General features: G+C 44.1%; 1 long non-coding RNA gene across 1 annotated transcript in view; it reads right to left on the minus strand.

Annotated features, from left to right (window-relative positions):
- The window catches only part of LOC119472471, an 18935-nt gene extending 1614 nt beyond the window's left edge, over positions 1-17321 (minus strand). Inside the window, exon 1 of the long non-coding RNA XR_005201619.1 lies at positions 2688-17321. This is a non-coding gene — a long non-coding RNA (uncharacterized LOC119472471). The remainder of the gene's footprint in view (positions 1-2687) is intronic.
- Between the last annotated feature and the right edge of the window lie 1689 nt (positions 17322-19010).

Genomic DNA, 19010 nt, shown 5'->3' on the forward strand with positions numbered 1-19010 from the left:
GGGTTTCACTATGTTGGCCAGGCTGGTCTTGAAGTCCTGACCTTGTGATCTGCCTGCCTGGGCCTCCCAGTCTTCTCTGTTTTAAAAGTCCTGCTTCAGGGCTACCTTCCCTGAACACTGCTGCCTCCTTCCCAGCATTTGCCAGGAACTATCATTGCCTTAGTTTTTTTTTTTTTGATACAGGGTTTTAGACTGTTGACCAGGCTGGAGTGCAGTGGTGCAATCAAAGCTTGCTGCAGCCTTGAACTCCTGGACTCAAGCAATCCTCTTACCTCAGTAACTAGGACTACAGGCACATGCCACCACACTTGGCCTTCTAATTTATTTCTGTGTCAACAAAATAAAACTCAGGCCTAGGAATAGCTTGATTCAGAAATCACAGAAGGACTTAATATTCCATTAGTACAAATGGAAAAATTAAGTTCATCATCAGATGACAAAAGGAAAAAAACCTGATACTCATCTCAAAAGATGAGAAAAGACATCTGAATAAATACACTATCTATTATTATTTCAAATTTTAAAACTTCTTTTTTGAGAGATAGGGAATCGCTATGTTGCCCAGGCTGATCTTGAACTCTTGGCCTCAAGTGATCCTCCTGCCTCAGCCTCCCACAGTGCTGGGATTACAGGCATGAGCCACCATACCCACCATAAATTAAAAGTTCCAAACAATATAGTAACAAATGGAAACCCTGTCCCATGATCCAGCACATCTCGCAGGGGCATCTGCTGGCATTACACACACAGACACACTGGGGTTATGTCCATTCCACGTTTAAGAACTGAACTGCACCTCTTCCTCTGCCTCTAAACACTGAACTGCACCTTTTCCTCGGCCTCTAAACACAGTTCAAGCGATTCTCCTGTCTCAGCCTCCACAGTAGCTGGGATTACAGGTGCCCACCACTACACCCCAGCTAATTTTTGTATTTTTAGTAGAGATGGGGTTTCACCATGTTGGCCAGGCTGGTCTCGAACTCCTGACTTTAGGTAATCCACCCACCTTGGCCTCCCAAAGTGCTGGGATTACAGGAGTGAGCCACTGCACCTGGACTATTATTTAGTTTATAATTATCAAGTGGCATTCAAATCAATTTAGAAAGTAGAATGATTCAGTATATAGTGTTGGGAAAATCAGGTCACCATTTGAAACAGCTAAATTGGATTCATACACCTTGCGCTCTAAACAAAGGTAACTTGTAGATGGATTAGACTTTAATGTCAAAAACAAAACCATAAAGGAACCAGAAAAAATATAACACCAAAGTATGAAACCATAATAATAAAAATGGATAGATTCCATTACCAAATTTAAAACCATCACCAAGATCGAACACTTAAAAGGCAAACTACAAGCATGAACGATGTTTTGTAATATGTAAGGGTAAATGTCCTCAACAGTTGTCACAAAGCGGTGAAAATACAGGTGAGGCCCAAAGCAGATGCACAGATCAACTAACACACAACAAATATTTATTCAACCTCACGGAGTCCAAAAGTGCAAATTAAAATACCAAGATACCATTTCTTGCCTTCAAATCAGCAAAGATAAAAACAAAGATGGTGCAGGCCAGGCTATGGGGACCCTCTGCTGGGAGCATGGGCTCTGCCTGCCTGCAAGGGGGGTGCTTGGCAACAGGAGTCAAACCGCTCACAGCCTCTGGGCCGGTCATTTCACTGCTAAGAAACTGCTGTTAAGGAAATGATCAGATGTGTGCACAACAGTGTCTTAGGAAACAGAAACTCACCCCACCCTATTTCAATAGAAAGTCCAAAAAAATTCTCATCAGAAAACAGAACAGTGTTTCATTTAAATATATATATATATTTAAAGCCCAGACACATCTTTCTGGAGTGGAGGCAGGCGGCCTCTGCCTTATTTGTGAAATAGGAAAGTCGCAGAAGTAAAGTCTTTACCATCTTGCTCCAGGCACCTTGGTTCCAGCTCTATTGTAGAACAAGGAGCCTAGTGAAAGCGGAGTGGACTGACCCTGGGGAAGCCGCAGTAGGTTCCTAAGCAGAACGGCAGTGCTGCTGAAGATGGTCAGTTAAGGGGGGACAACCAGATCTGGCTCAGCAGCCTCCAAAAAACCCCTGTGCACCAGACAGGACAATGTGTTCATGATGGCGGCCTTGAGACTCTGAAGAAATGGCAAGTTCTGGTCTCTATAATCCCTCGTAAAGCAGGAAGGCATGCAGTACATTTTGTGAAAGGTTCCAGCAGGCTGTGGACAGCAGGAAAAGGCTGTTCAGGGGTTGGGCACAGGGGTCAGGTGCTGGCCACTGGAACAGGACTCCACTCAGACATTCCAGATACACAGAACTTCCCAGTGAGAAGAGCCAGCTACAAAGTGGCAGAGGCTCGGAAAGCAACCCCTCCCAGCCCACCCCCTGAACGTGACCTTGGGTGCAGGCTGGGTTTGTAGAAACTTACTGGCATTTTTAACAAGACTTTGTTTATAGGATCATCTCAACTGCAAAGACCACTAAACTGGACACTATCAGTATGACAGTAACTAGTGACCATTAGGCAGAGCAAAATATAAATAAAAGTACTCCGTGACGGGGGTAGGGTCCGCTGGGGGCAGTGAGGACACCTAGATGCCAAGGTAGACAGACCAAGACCAGCTTTCTGTGTAATGCAAAGTCAAATTAAACAGATGCGAGTAGATGGAAAGACGCACCTTATTCTCTCCTAAGAAGACAATGGCATGAAGATGTCACGGGGGAGGTTAAGGTAAACATGCAGCCTGGAGAATTCTGGAAAAGTAGAATAATGAGGTAGGGCTTTCGTTTCGCTTTTTTAAAGTACAGATGACACTATGTAAAACCATTAGGAACTGGCACGTGAATAAACAGATCAATAGTTAACAGCTGTGTTAGCCAGAAAAACGGTGTAAGGGCAACAGGCTAACTAACCCTGTCATTCGTTACACTAAAATTAAGTCCAGATGGAGCCCTCCAAAGTAAAAATAAAAAGAGAGGAGAAAACATGGGGTTTAACCAAAAGAAAAAAAGCTTCAGCTGGATTAGCCTCTTTGAACTACTCATAAAATCCAGGAACCATAAAACAAAATTAGTGTGTGTGTGTGTATATATATATATATAAACTGAAGAGCAAAATATTATAATAAAACTTAAAAATCAGTGAAAAACAGGAATGTATTTACAAAGGGTTAATTTCCTTAATATGTATCAGTAAATATATAACCCAAAAGAAATACAAATCAAAACTACAATTAAATACTATTTTCCACTTCTCACATTGACAAATAACCAAGTTTGAGAGCATAGCCCAGGTGAAGGTGTGGGGAAATGTCAATGGGACCAAGCTCCCTACGGTGGAAGCTGGGGGTGTCCATCATATTCAGAAATTTCCACGTGCTGTGCCCAGACTTCCTCCTGAGAAAACTTTTCCCTCGCAGATATACTTGCCCATGTACATAAAAACACAGGTACACAGATATGCGGTATAGCCTTATCTACAGTAAAAATTGCTGAAACAACTTAATGGTTCCCCAAAAAGGGAATGGGTAATTCAAACACAGCTACCACACAGATGTTGAAAAGACTGAGGCAGACGTGAATACAGATATACAGTGCTCACCTTGATGTACCAGTAACTCAACAGTCCGAAGTGCAAGACAGGCTATGTGGTATACCTGTACAGCTTCATAAATACAGATTCTCCAGAAAGAAACTGCAGCAACTGGCCACAACAGCTGCCTCTGTGGGAAGGGAGGCTGGGGGTTAGAGAAAGATGCCACTGAATCGCTCACAGGGTTTGAAGTTTGAACATGTGCAGGCATGTATTGCTTTGAACAGTTTCACACATCTATTAATAGGTGAAGTGAAATGGAAGGAAACCAGCAGAGCATTTGCCTTTGGGGTCAGCACAGGAGCAGAGGATGAGGCAGGGCCTTGCTTTGACACACAGATGGTGGGTCACACAGTTGTCACACTGATGGAAGGAAGAGTAAGACGGACAGTGTACCAGTCACTCTAGTAGCTGAGGCCAGAGGAACTCAGGTATTGCCTTCTAGAAGTAGTAAGTCCAGCGGGGCAGATGCTGAGCCAGTGGTGGCTTGCTGTGCACAATGTTCAACTCCCTGTGCCCCTACCAGTGACCCTATGAGGTGAGTAAGAGCCAGGGCAGGGCTCACATCTGAGCTCCTGGCATGTGACGGCCCCTTAGAGGACAGAGAGCATGAACTTAGCCCCTGAAGCAGCCACGCTGTGCCCAGCAGAGGGCAGGTACAGACAGCATTCCTTCCTCGACCAGGTAACATTTCGACAAACTAAACAGACAAGTGAATAAGAGATCATTAAACACTGCTTTTTTACAAATGTCACAGCTGCATTCCTAGAATAGTTTGGTTGTTTTTTTTGTTGTTGTTGTTGTTTATTGAACCTGCTTAGGGGAAAGAATACCAGGAATTAGACTCTGGGATCTGCAGGATCCATTACTGTTTTGTGCTTAGCCGGGCACCATATTATACTTGATTCTGGTATGGACACTAAGCAGTTTTATGTGAATTCCACGGCACCTGAGGAGAGCACCAGCATTACCGATTTTAGCAGCAGATGCTTTCAATCCATCTCACAAAACAGTGTCACTGACCAGGTGTGCCAAGAGCCACAGCAGGTGAAGACACCTACAGATGCTGCCTCCTCTGGGCACTGCCTCTGGGTGCCTCAGCTCTGCACCCTGCAGCACTCTGTGATGGCTAGAAAACTCTGCAAGTAACCTCAAACCCATCACTAGAAAAATGGTTAAAACGACCACACCAACATGCACAATATTACATGTTATAAAGCCATAAAAACGATAGTACATATTATATGATTCCATTTTAGGGCAGAGCATAATAGGATAAATTTTAGGATATCCACAGCCAGAAAATGTCTGAAGGAATATAAAGGAAGTTGTCATCAGTAGTTGTCTCAGGGATTGGGAATTATAGAGGAACTTTTATCTTCTATATGGCCTTTTTCTATAGTGTTTGAGTTTTAATTACAAGACTAGTGATTTATAAATTCATACACTCCACAGCCCCAGTCATTATAAGAACACATAATATAGGAACATTAGCCATGGACTTACCTAAATCTGCATGATTTTGGTCCCCTCAGGACAGTGCTTCAATGCAGGGATACGCAGACGACAAAGCCGCAGTGTGACCGGGTGCAGAGCACTGGATTGGGCGTCCCCAGCAGTCACGTGATAAGAGCAATTAAAAAAATTATACCTTGACAAAATTATACTTGATTACATGTCTTGGACCCTGGGGGCCTTATTAGCATTAATCCCATGAATGCTAAATTCACACAGAGATGACTAGAATCTATCATACCATCTGAAGTTTTAGTGGGTCACTGCATACATGACAGATCAAAGAAAGCAACCAGCAGAAATTTTAGTGTCATATAGAGCGTCGTAGAGGATATGAACAACAGATACTCTCATACTCAGCTGTGCAAAGCTGGACAAATACTCTGGAGGGCAACAGGGCAGAACAGAGGAAAACGTCAGACCCACATCCTATGACCCAGCAATTTCGCTTCTTGGTACCTACCCTGAGAAACACTCATGCATTGTGCACAAGGGGCTGTGTATGACGATGATCACACAGTATTGTTTGTAATATCAAAAGATGAGAAATACTGTAAATTTCCATTAATGGCAGAATGGCTAAATAACTCACAGACATACTGCACAGCAGTTGAAAACAGTGAGGAAAGTTCTGTGTGCACTCCCAGGCATCTCCCTACTGTTAAATGAAAAAAGTAATCAATAGTACAGTATACAATAGTATTTTCCCACTTCTATGGAAAAGAAACACAATGCAACATCTTTTTAAGATACAAATGTAAGTCTAGCAGGAAACCCAGCAAACTGGTAACACTGGTTACCTCTGGAGTATGGGGGATTGGTAGTGCCAACCTTGTCAGTCACCTTTCAACTCTGTGTAATGAGAAAACACCCACATATCACTTCTTCAACGACACTGACGGAAGTAAGAGAAGCAACCCTGTCACCATGGATGGGAAAATTGATGAACTAACTGAGGTACAGTTACATGATGGGCTCTATCCAGTAAATAAACTAAATGAAATACCCCATGGGCAAGGGATAAATCTTACCATATTAAATGAGAATGTTTACATCTCATTTAATAAGATTAACATAATCTTAAATAACATAAGATTACATCCAAAATAACTTTTCTATAAGCTAAGAACAACTAAAATATAAATATATAATTTGAAAAACATATTTAGATCAGATTCTTTTACAAAGTTATATGAAAAGAAAGTAGGTGGGAGATAAACCCAGGATTCAGGATGATTATTACCATGGCCTGGGGGGTGGCAGGGATGGCAGGGGAAGTCGGGTGGGGTGGGACCACATAAGCGGAAGGGGTTACTGTCTGTATTGTCCTAGTTTTTATATTAGATAGGAGATTTGGAAATGCTTACCACATTATTAAAAAACAATCAAGGAAAGAAAATTAAAGAGAGCCATGTTATATTCTGAACCAAAAGATTTACCCAGTTCTGTGTATTTGAGTTCTAATAAAGAGAGAGAATATTCTTGCCTTAGAGGAGTATTTTAGCTTTCATTTACTAGATTTTAAAACATAATGAAAAGTGACGATCATTAAATTCCACTGCATTTTATTAACAATAACAATGAAAACTAGAGCCTACAATTTCCAGAAATAGATCCAGACAGAAAATTATAAGAACCATTTGATCTAGCAACCCCATTTCTGAGTATCAACCCAACGGAAAAGAAGTCATTATACCAAAAAGACACTTGATGGCAGCACAATTCACAACTGCAAAGATAAGGAACCAACCCATCAACCAGTGAGTAGATAAATAAAATGTGGTATATCTACACCATGGAATATGACTTAGCTATAAAAAAGAACAAAATAATGGTTTTTTTTTTTTTGCAATAGTTTGGATGGAGCTGGGGGCTATTATTGTAAGTGAAGTAACTCAGGAATGGGAAACCAAATACTGCATGTTCTCTCTTATAAATGAGAGCTAACTTATGGGTACAAAAAGGTATACAGAGTGACATAATGGGCACTAGAGACTCAAAGTAAGGCAGATAAGGGGGGGCGAGGGATAAACACCCACATATTGGGTACAATGTACACTACTCAGGTGACCGGTGCAGTAAAATCTCAGACTTCACTACTATAGAATTCGTCTATATGACCAAAAGCCACTTGTACCTCAAAAGCTATTGAAATTCATACACACACACACACACACACACACACACACACACACACAGAAAAAAAGAAAATTAATTATAAGAAGTTAATAGTGACAGACCTGGAGCAAAAAAACAAAGACAGTATTTAGTAATTAAAACTTTGCTATTTCAACTTCAGTGTAAATCATTAATTTAAATGTAGAGGAGTGTTCATTGTAACCAGAGGAGTACATACATGTTTAGCTACTAAAGAAAAAGTAATACGCAGCAAATTCAACGGACTTATCAGTTATTATTATTAGGCTTATCAAAGGCTTATCAGACTGATTTTTGAAGTCCTGGTAAAATAGATGCTTTTTGCATCAATAATAACAGGAAAAATGGAGGATAGGGTTGACAATCATAAGCGGCGAATGTGGCTTTCCCAATGATACTAAGAGTTCATGATCATATAAAGGTCAGTATGAGAATTTCACATGCTCAGTGGTCAAAGAGGAAAAATGCAGATGAAAACTGTGGTAAAACAGAAAAGTATAAAAACCATTCAATCCAGCAATGCCACTACTGGGTATCTACTCAAAGGGGAATAAGTCATACCAAAAAGACACCTGATCATGGATAATTTAGAATTGCAAAGATATGGAACCAACCTATGTGCCCATTAACGGATGAGTGGATAAAGAGATGAGTACAGAAATATACAGACTAAAACAACTAAAATACCTTATAACGTTGGATTTGGCAAGGATTTCTTGGATATGACACCAAAAGTACAGACAACAGAATTTAAAAGACAGAAATTAGACTATTTCAAATTTTAAAACTTCTGTACATCAAAGAACACAATCAACAAAGTGAAAAAGCAACCTTATGGAATAAGAGAACATATCTGCAAATCATATATCTGATAGGGGGTTAATATCCGGAATATAGAAACTCCTACAAGTCAACAACAATAACCTTAATAACCCAATTTCTAAAATAGTCAAAGGACTGGAATAGACATTTTTCTAAAGAAGACATACAAATGACCAATAAGTATATGAAAAGACGCTTAGTATCACTAATCATTAGTATCACTAATCATTAGGAAAATGCAAATCAAAACGACAATGAAATATCACCTCACACCCACAGGGTGGCTTCGATATAAAAAAGCTGAAAATAACAACCACTGCAGAGGATGTGGGAAACTTGGAACCCCTGTGCACTACTGGTGAGAGTGTAAAATAGGGCAGTTGCTATGGAAAACATAGAGTGGTTCCTCAAAAAAATTAAAAATAGAAATACCACTTCTGGCTACATACCCAAAAGAACTGAAGATAGGATCTCAAAAAGATGTGTGTACATTACAGCATCAAACTTGTAAATACAATAATAAAGATATTTGTACGTAACACTATTGTTCACAAAAGCTGAAAGCAACCCGTCTACTAATGGGTGAATGGATAAACAAAATAAGATATAAAATAGAATATTATTCAGCTCTTTTAAAAAGGAAGGAAGTTCTGACACGTGCTACAACATAGACGCATCTGGAGGACACTGTGCTAAATGTAATAAGCCAGTCACAAACAGACAAATACTTCATGATTTCTCCGATATGAAGTGCATAGAGTAGTCAAACTCACAGAAAGTAGAAAGAATGGTGGTTGCGGGGGCTGGAGGGAATGGATTGTTTAATATTATTTAATAGGTACAGTTTCGGTTTTGTTGGAGGAAATGCAGTGTTTAATATTATTTAATGGGTACAGAGTTTCAGTTTCGCAAGATGAAAATGTTCTGGATTGGCTGTACAACAGTGGAAACATACTTACCACTACTGCATGCATACTTAAAAATGATTAAGATAGTAAACTTCCATTATATGTATTTCACCACAAAAAATTTTACAAGTAGCAACAAATAAATAAAATTGTAAAATCTGATGTTAGTAGCTTTGTAGGGAAATGGATGTAATATACTCACAACAGGAAGTGTAGCTTTCTGGAGTCATGAGTCTGTGAAGACAGTTATAAAACCTAAGTCCTCACTGCCCAGGCAGTGCCACTCCAGGAGATACACATGTACACTAAAGTTACAGAGATGCTCACAGCTGCACAATTTAAATAGTCAAAACAGTTTAACAACTAAAGAGATGGGATAAATATCCTGTAGTATAAGCACATTAGCATAAAATCATGCAATCATTCCATTCATGATCTTTTTTGAGGTCATGGACAAGCAGATGAAAGTTATGCTTTCCACAGAAAAATACACACAATTTCAGAGCATTCATAGACTTCTAGGAACCCATCCATGGGAATTCCTTTGGGAAGGTTAAGAATCCTGAGAAAAAGCCTCTTCAAATGTGTTTGTGAACTATGCCGGTACAGGGAAATTTAGTGGAAACAAAATTAAGTGTAGAAACAGACCAGACCAGGATATACACTCTGATTCCCATTGCATGAAAGGTCCAGTGCCAGGCGGGCAGCCAGCCAGCCACAGAACAGGGAGAGGGTCCCAGGAGAAAGTGGTTAGACCTGGGCCCCAGAGGAGGTGGAGAAGGAGGGCAGAGGCAGGAGAGTTCACTGTAAGAGCTCAACAAGGAGTAGCTGCTGCCAAACATCTATATTCATTTACCCACACTTCACAGACAGTCTCCGGCAGGTTAAGTAACTTGCTCCCAGTCATAAAGTTGCCAAGAGAATTAGAACCAGCTCCAGTGACCTAGTAGGTACAAACCTACTCAGATGGGGAAACCGAGAGTCAGGGACCAGCAACAACCAGGGGCCCATTCGGGAAACACCAGCCTGGCCCCAAGGTCTTCTGCAGTGAACCCTCTCACTGTGACAGCAACCCTCCCAGGACAGGGTTCTCTGGCCTTAGGAGGTGGGCTCTGAGAGCACCATGCCCCTCCTCACACACACACAGACTCCACAACACACTCCAGGTGGAATAAGGTTTAAATGTAAAAAAATGAAACCATGCCAAGTTTCACAAGAAAGTATGTATTAATATTTATGTACTCTTGGGGTAGAAAAGATCTACATATAACAAGTTCAGAAACCACAGTAATTAACTTTGGAAAATCATGTAACTTCTATCTATCTGAAACAAAATTAAAAGGCAATCTATAAACTGGAAAAGAAATATTGCATCAACTATGACAAAAGGTTATTAATATCCTTAATTACAAAACAACCATTAGAAAAATACCTAATTACGCAGCCGGGCGTGGTGGCTCACGCCTGTAATCCAAGCCCTTTGGAGGCCAAGGCGGGAGGATCACCTGAGGTCAGGAGTTCAAGACCAGCCTTATCAACATGGTGAAACTCCATCTTAAAAAACAAAACAAAACAAAAAACAAAAAAAAGAAAAATGCCTAATTAGGAAGTACAAAGTCATGCACACACGGCCCCTACAAATGGCCAATCAACATACAGTAGAGATGTTCAATCCCCAGCAGACAAAGCAATGCTCACACCCACAGGGGAAGCAGACTGGATCCATTGGAGGAGCAAAGGTTTTTAATGTGACAAAACAGGTTCTGAGGAAGAGGGGAAGGCGTCAGGTTTGCCTCACTAGTCAGAACACTAATTGAGCAATCCCTCCCTGGTGGGCAGTTTAGCCCGAGTTTCACAGAGTCATTTCCTTCTCGAAATGTATTCATGCATTCCCAAAGAGACGTGATAAAGTCTGAGCTATAAGGAAAGTCATTGCAAGTATTATTTTCTAAGAGAAAAAAAACCTAGAAAATACCCTACATGTCCATTGAAATAAGAGTGTTTACACTGATATAGCCAATCGAGGGAACATTGTTATCATTTAAAAAGGTGTTCACTATATATTAATTAGTCACAAAACAGAATTTATGGCATCATCTCATTTTTGTATAAAAAAGCACTTATCCCATGCATATAAAAGAAATCCTCCAAAAGCAAACATGCCCATAACAATTGTTAATGGTAAGATTATTGAGGATTTTGAAAAAAAAATTCCTTATTTGTAAACTTTAAACTTTTCTTTTACATATTAGAACTCAATGAAGAATTATTTAAAAGATAGGAAAGGCAGTGCATGGCTGTGGGTCCAGGAGGGTGGTGGCAGGCTGTCCTAACCAGCAGGCTGGCAGGGGCTGGAGGGGATGCCCTCACTCAGAGGAAGATCACGGCCACCTGCCTTGGAACACGTACCTGCTCATCTTTTCGTAAGTTTAGTTCTTCTTTTGCCATCTTCCTGTTACCATTTCCAAGTAGTATCAGTATATTTTTGTTTGTTAGACAGGAACATTGAAAACATATCATAAATATCTGTAAGCCTATTTGGGCATGTCTTCATTTCATACCAGCACTGCACCATGAGTACCTTTGCACACAAAGCCAGAGGATAACACTTCCTCCAGAGACTTCACTGCACAGAGAGGTTAGCCTGGCATTAAGGGTCCTTGGAATCCCTTAACACTCACAGGCAATAAGATGCACCAAGGGCAGCTGAATCAATCTCCTTTTTGTAACACAGGCTGTTCCTGCAGTTCTGTGTCACCAACCCTGGCATACTGAGGAACCTCAACCAATACTGGCTCTCAGGGTACTTTCCTTTTTAAAAGAAGTTCAAGTTCAACTTTTGCTTTTCTTATACCCCATAACTTTTATTTTGCAAAGCTCAGCCATGCCCACTCACTGAATTCCATGATATTACCCACACCTCTGGAAATTCACAGAAAGTCTGAATTCAGATCCATGCATGAGGATGCAAACTGATGAGTGATAGTTGCTGGCACTGCCATCAACACCTCCTGTCCATCTCAACTGATTTGAGGATAACTGAAGGCAAAGACTGTGGCCCAGCCCTTGGATTGGGGTGGAGGCAAGGAGGGTGGCGAGCTGAGCCTTCAGCAGTTGGCCTCACCTCTTTGCTCCTGTATCAAGTGCCACTTCATACCCACTTCCAATCCCCAACATTTATACCCCATGAGTCAATTCTTCTTCAGCATGCCACAGTTGCTGGAGATAGCACCATTTACACAGAGGCATCTATAGCAGTTACTTTCCAGGGTGGAAGCAAGAGTTTTGTAATAATCATAAAAAACGAGAAGAAACAAGGGCTCTGAAAAGAAGAAAAGGTGGTTATAGAGGTGCTGGGGTAAAAAGCAAAGCAAAGGGGTAAGACAGGAAAGGGGGCCTGGATTATTTCTGGAGCATCCAGGGAAAGAAGTGGCAAGCAGGAAGAGGGCCCTGGAGCCTGTACACAGCAGAGCCCTATCTTGGCGGTGCCAAGAGCACAGATAGGTTTGCTGGGTGGGCAGCTCAGTGACTTCCTCTTCCCACTACCCAGCCCGTTTGTCAGTAGTGTACATGTGGAGGGGTTACCAAGATACAACAGCACAGGCAAATAAGACACAGCTGTAAAGACGGCAACCAGTCCCGCAGCTCATGGTAAGAAAAGAATCCTTCAGATCATGATCTCCCACCATTTGTGCTGGTCCCCTGGCTAGTCCCAGTTCAGCCCTTACCTCCTCTTCTTAGGCCAACAGGCCCAGGTTGAGTAGGACAAGCCTCCCTTGAGGCTCCCTTTGAATCAAGCACCTTCCTTCTCAGCACATTTCAAACAAACGATTACCAAGTCCCAACAGAGAGCAGATTCCTCTCAGTCACTCACCAAAAGGAAAAAACAAGTCGCATTCTTTAGTGAGATAAGAATTATGCATATACTTAGACCCAAATCCCAGATACATTCCAGCCTTCCAAAGACTCAAACTATGTAATACACGTATTATATAGCCATTCTATTTTATTCAGACTTTTCCCTAACCAAATAAAAATAAGTACCACTTAGAATTCTAACCAAGTAATGTTTTAAAATATTATGGCAAAGCACTCCCCACCTACACACTCGCCTTCATTGGTTTGAGTGGTTCATCACATTTCAAACAAATGATTACCAAGTCCCAACATAGAGCAGATCCCTCCCCACCCACCCAGCAGTCTGCAGACCACTTGGGATAATACCAGTTCTATTTTGGTTATCATGCTCTCCTATACGGCCTTACTTACTTGAAGCTAGCAAATCTAGACCTAAATCTACAACATGAAAATAAATCCAACTTCATTATGAAGGCAATGTGATAGGGGTCGAGAAATATAACATAGCAATACAACAATTATAATGAGTTTAGAACTTGAACCTTTATTTGTGCTGTAAAGGGGAAGGAAAGTGATTAGGAATTACGTACATGATGCAACAGGATTAGTTCTTACCATACAGAGCAACATACCCGTACTTTTAACCACCCACTTCTACGGTTTCAATTTCGCAACAGCATGCCCGAAAATATTTCCCCATACGTGCATGACTAATAACACTCTAAATTCCAACGACAGTAATTGTATCATGTCCAAGCCACTGGTTAAGAACTGAACTACCGTGTCAACATATTTTTAAACACCAAAAAAACGGAACCCAGAAGACAGATCCCAAGGATACAAATATCCATGATTTTAAAAAATTTAAGTGAAATTTAAAGGGAAGAGGGACATGGTAACAAGCCATTGGTATTACTTTATCAATTTGGATGCAGCTCAGAAACAAGTAGTTTTCAGATCACACATGTAGTAAAGGCACTTCACCCACGCCCTCCCCACAATCCTCATCCCCTTCCCCTTTTAGCTCGTTTTCCAAACCGTTAGGTGACAGTTTAGTTTCCCCTCTAGTCTTGGATCACGGAAAAGCACAAACATTCAAACTAAAAATACAATAAATTATTCATTTTAACCTTAGCAAAGGTACATGGATTCTGTCTGCTACCAAATATTATAGTAATTTTACAGTGATCACAAAAGGGTATTTGGTTCGTTACAAAGACTAGATTCGAAGATACTAGGTAAACAAAAATTTTGCCATGATTAATATTTACCAAACACAGAAAAGACAATTATGTGTTTCTACGGCAGAATTTACATAACAAATCCCTTGAAATTCACTGTACTTTCACTGTGCTCATAATTTTCAATCACAAGCTATCTGTGACAAATGAGTTACAAATTCAGAGGAGCCTATCTCAACTCGTCTTAAGTCGTCCCTTAAATACGTTAAAAGCCCACAATGTAGGCATTTACAATTTCTAAGACTTCCAGCTCCTGTGAAAAATCCCATCTTCACAGCTTCAGATAGATCACCTATGAAGCTGGCAAAAGGCAGCGAGGGATGCTGCGTATGCAAGTCTGACAAGTGACTGATTCACTTGAAAATACCCACACCCCAAACAAAACCACCCTCTAAAACAGGCTGCCTTGGCCACCAGGAAGAAGTTGGTAAAGACGTTTACGCTGCCTGTGAGATGGCATCACACACCCCTCCCTGTGGTTCTCGGAAAACTGGTGACTCTGTGTCATCATCTTTTTCAGTTACACTTTTTCAGTCTTGCCCACCTTGCAGCAAAGCAAAACAATTTTGTTTTGGTTTTTTTGCACTTAAAGTTCTAAGCACTTTGGAAAGTTTCTAAGCAACTTTTCATTTCCAAGCAACAATTTAACCAACATTAACAACTTACTATTATTAGTGTTTTCTTGGCTCACCCATTGCACTAAATTCACCAGAGCCCCAGAGTTCCCTTAAACCTGCATTTCCTACCACTCCCAACACCCACACTAGATACCTAACCAACCCTCTCCCCTTCTTCACCTCATCCCTCCCAGTACCAATGCCAAGCTGCATTCCCCCACACTGCAACTCCCACGTGACCAGTGCCAAGCTGTTCTCCTCTGCCCATCCCCCACAACTCCCACCTCAGGGTCCTCTTATTAGAATGCCAAAAAAGTATTATGAAATCTAACAAAATTCAAGTTTAAAAAAAACGAAACAAGATCGAAAGGGCACTACCGGCATACCCACCATTCCCTTCTCTTAGTAACCTGCAATGAAATCACAATGCCCAAACTAGACCTGCCATTTCCCACACAGATTTCAGAATGACCAACGTGTACCCTCCCAGAGTTTAGCACCACACGATGACACCCTTCATTTGACAATCTGCTTCCTCTAATACATCCCCCATCTAAGGCATTTAAAATTAAACAGCTTTCCAACACCCCAAGTTATTTCATCAGGCTCAGAACTTCTCCGAGCAATGCACAGGCAGGCAGGCAAACAGGTGGGTAGGCGAGAGGTCATGGGGCTCCTTCTGCAAACTCCATCTATAAGGCATCAATCTGCGTAGTGGCATCAACGTTAAAATGTTCTACAGCTTAGGAATCTTCTTGAAGCAAGGTTCCAAGCACAGAACAAGTATGACTGGAGGCTCAATTTAGAAGATGCAGCATCTGAAAACCTTTACCCCAGGGAAGGAGGGGTGCCTGCTGGCATTCATGGCTCCGGAACAAGCATTTATTCAAAGCTGATGGCACCTCAAGCCGGATGCATCTGCTGTGGACTTCTAAGATTGTCCCCCACAAGCTTATCTGAAAACCTTAAATGGTAGCCTCCCGAATACAGGGCTTCCTGAGAAAGGCCTGGAAACATGACATTGGAGAACTTCCTCCTCCTAAGCCTCTGGAAATTCAATCTGCAGGCATCAACTGAGGCGGGCTCTTTCCTCCAGGGTCTCCCCTCCTGCACTGCTAGGACTCACAATGGCCAGGGGCTCCATGTCTCCCGGTTCCATCTGCTCGCCATGAGGAACACTACAGTAACAAACCGCGGTCCATGAGGCATTTTTGTAACTTTCAGATGGATCGCTGCGGGCCCACCCAAAGGGGCACATTCACTCCCCACCCTCTCTGCAGGCAAGCAACATCGATCCGCCCCACCCCACCTCAGCGGGAAGGCCTTTCTTTCTCCACCAACAATACCGACTCCAACAGCCACTCGGCTACTATCCCAGGCTTACCAGACGACCAGGCAATGTTTTAAGTGAATGGATAAGTTAAAGGGAGGAGAAGGAGGGGTGGAGTGAGCTCACAGAAGAGTTTAGCGCCAAACCTACAGAGAAGTCCAAAAGGAGCACTGCCACCTGGAAAATAAAGCGTTGGTCAATGTTGCCCCCAACACCCGAGCAGCGTGCCTCGCAGTCCCCGCCTGTCAAACATGCCAGGTGCCGGTGAGGATGGCGCCTTGGCCCCGCATCAGTCCTCAGACCACCCCTCACCTCCGCCCAGGGGCCTGGCTTCGCATCCAGACCTGGACGCTCCACCAGTCTGGGCCCAGCCTGGGCCCGTCCCAGGCTGAGCCAAAATTACATACCACCCTGGGCCAGAGTGGTCAGCCCCGGCGAGCTAAGTTCAGTTCCACAAGACCAGGCCTCATCCCCAGGCGGGTTCACAGCCCTTGGTCTGAAAAAAAAAGGGCTGCTGGCATGGACAAGTTGAAGCTCGGCCCTCCCGACCCTCCTGCAGCCCTGCAACCACTGCCCGCCTTCCTGATCATTTCCAGGGCCGCAGCGGCCCATTCCTCCTGGCCTCTCGCCCTGCCTTCCTCCCTCCACAGACGAGGGCACTGAGGCTTGCTCAGCCATGCAAGAGCGGCGCCTTCTCAGACGTCAAGTTCCCCCTCCAGCAGGCAGTAGGGGAAGCCTGGCCTGGAGCCTGGCCCTCCCTGTGGGCTCCTGCGCGTATTTTCGATGCAGCCTGCCGCACTGTGGTCCCCCCAGACCTAGTCTCCGTCTCTTTGCCAACCTTCCTTCTCCTTGCACCCCCAAACCCCGAGTCTCATCTAACTCAGTCATCTCTCCCCAACTCTCCTGAGGCCCTGAACTGCCCACTTCCTCCCCCGCAACTGCACCCATGCGCGCATCACTCCCTGTCGCTAACTCCTGCTGGACCGGCCACAACTTTTGCTTTTATAGCCCTCCGCCGCATAACCGGGGTCACTGCTCAACGGTACGATTCCTCCACGGACGCCGGAAAAAAAGTCCCTCCCCGACCCTGCCTGGGGAGACGACCCGGGCAGTGCACGGTCTCCCATGAGCTTCCCCCCACGCAGGGACACCAGTTTATCCCCGCTTCTCCTTAGCAGTGCTTCTTGGGATTGAGGACAGCGCTCAAGGTGACAAGTGGGAGGTGGACGCCATGAGAAAGAACACGCCTTTTCTTCGCAGGTGTTGTCGGGTCGGGCAGGGGGCGCGCTTTCCCGAGAGAGGGACTGGAGCGAGGTGGCGGTGGGGGTGGGGGATCCTGAGTGGGGGCTCCTGAGTGGGCGACTAGAGCTGCCAGGGTCGCCTCAGGTTACCCCGCCCCGCCGAGGCTCGAAAGAAGGACCGGCAGGACATCTGGAAAATTCCAGGCGGCGGCGGAGGGATCTCTGCAGAGGGCGCGTCCCCCCCGGGAGGTGCGCGTGACTCTCGGGCGGCGGCTAAGCGTCTGGCTTGGCTGGTGACGTCAGCGCTCCGGTGCGGAGTGGGGGCGGGGCGGCCCAGAAGGTTATCGCGGCCCGGGGAGGGGTCGCGGAACGCTCCAAACGCGAACAGGCGGTTTTTCTGGTCAGGAAACCCTGCCTCGGACTGATAGCGTCTGGGAGCCAGTGGGTGACAACATGAGCCCCGGGGAGCCGCCTGGGCGCTTCGGGGGCAGGTGTCCTTGTTGTGACTGTTCCCAGGGGCCTGGCGAGGGGACGTGGTTCCTGAGAACGTTCAAGAAGAGCGTTCAGGATGGATTAAGTGGGAAAAGGCCGTTGCAAAATAATGTAAAATCAAGACTTTGTGCGGAAAGCAGTATCTGTCATCAACGACAGACAGGCTGTGGGCTCATTTTACATTTGGGTGGGGGCGGGGAGAAAGAGGATTTTTATTTATTTATTTATTGTTGCCGCATTTGTAAGCAGGCCCCCAGCCTGCCTCTTCTGGAAGCAAACCTGGTGAACTCCTGAGCCCTCCACCAAGGCGGGCAGGGTCTGAGTGTCTGGAGAGGACTTTGGACCGCGTAGCGGGCACGGCCCTTGCTAGAGGGTACAGGGTGATGAATCCCTGGCCCCTGCGGCAGAGGGTAGAAAAAGGACCCCGTACCTATTAACCAGAACAGAATATGGCATCTGACAGGAACTGCTGCCAGGAACCTCTCCCTGGTTGACACCCACACCCCAAGCAAAACATAACAAAATAAAAACAGGCTCCCCTGGCAACGGGGAGACATTTCGCCTGCGTCCGGTGAGGTGGCATCAGCAGGCAGGGGTGGGCCCGACATGCACCCCTCCCTGTGCTTCTCGGAAAACTGGTGACTGTGCCATCCGACCTTCAGTACGGAAAGTGTGATGTGGCAAACCCAGGCTTGCTCCCTGGAGGCTGCTCAGCCCGATCTCCGCCAGCAGAAGATTCTGCCAGTGCGGCCTTCTCTAGGATCTGCCTCATCGGCCTCGTCCTGACCACATCTCCAGGGGTGGGTTGGGGTGGGTGATTGGCTGGAAAGAACCGTGTGGAAAGAGTGAATCGTCTGTCAGAATGTTCTAGAAAGCGGGGCAGCTCATGAAGCCTATGGAGTGACTCCTCCCTGCTGATTTGCAGTACTGGGCCATGGAGTTCTTTATCTCACCAGGCAACTGAGAGGTGGATCTTCCCCACTGTTCCTGCGGAGTTTATGTCTTAATTTGCTTTTCTCTATTTCTGGTCTGAAAATCTCTTAATTCACACACATCATTCCCAAATCCCAGAAACAAGCTATGGTTGATTTTATTTTTCAAAAAAGTAGGATCCAATCACTTTTGAAGGTCAAGGTGCAAGGATTGCCTAGAGGCCAAGAGTTTGGGACCAGCCTGGTAAACACAGAGAGACCCTGTCTCTACAAAAAATGGAAAAAAAAAAAAAAAA

Source organism: Cebus imitator, unplaced genomic scaffold, assembly GCF_001604975.1.
Source record: "Cebus imitator isolate Cc_AM_T3 unplaced genomic scaffold, Cebus_imitator-1.0 Scaffold102, whole genome shotgun sequence".
NCBI lineage: Eukaryota > Metazoa > Chordata > Mammalia > Primates > Cebidae > Cebus > Cebus imitator.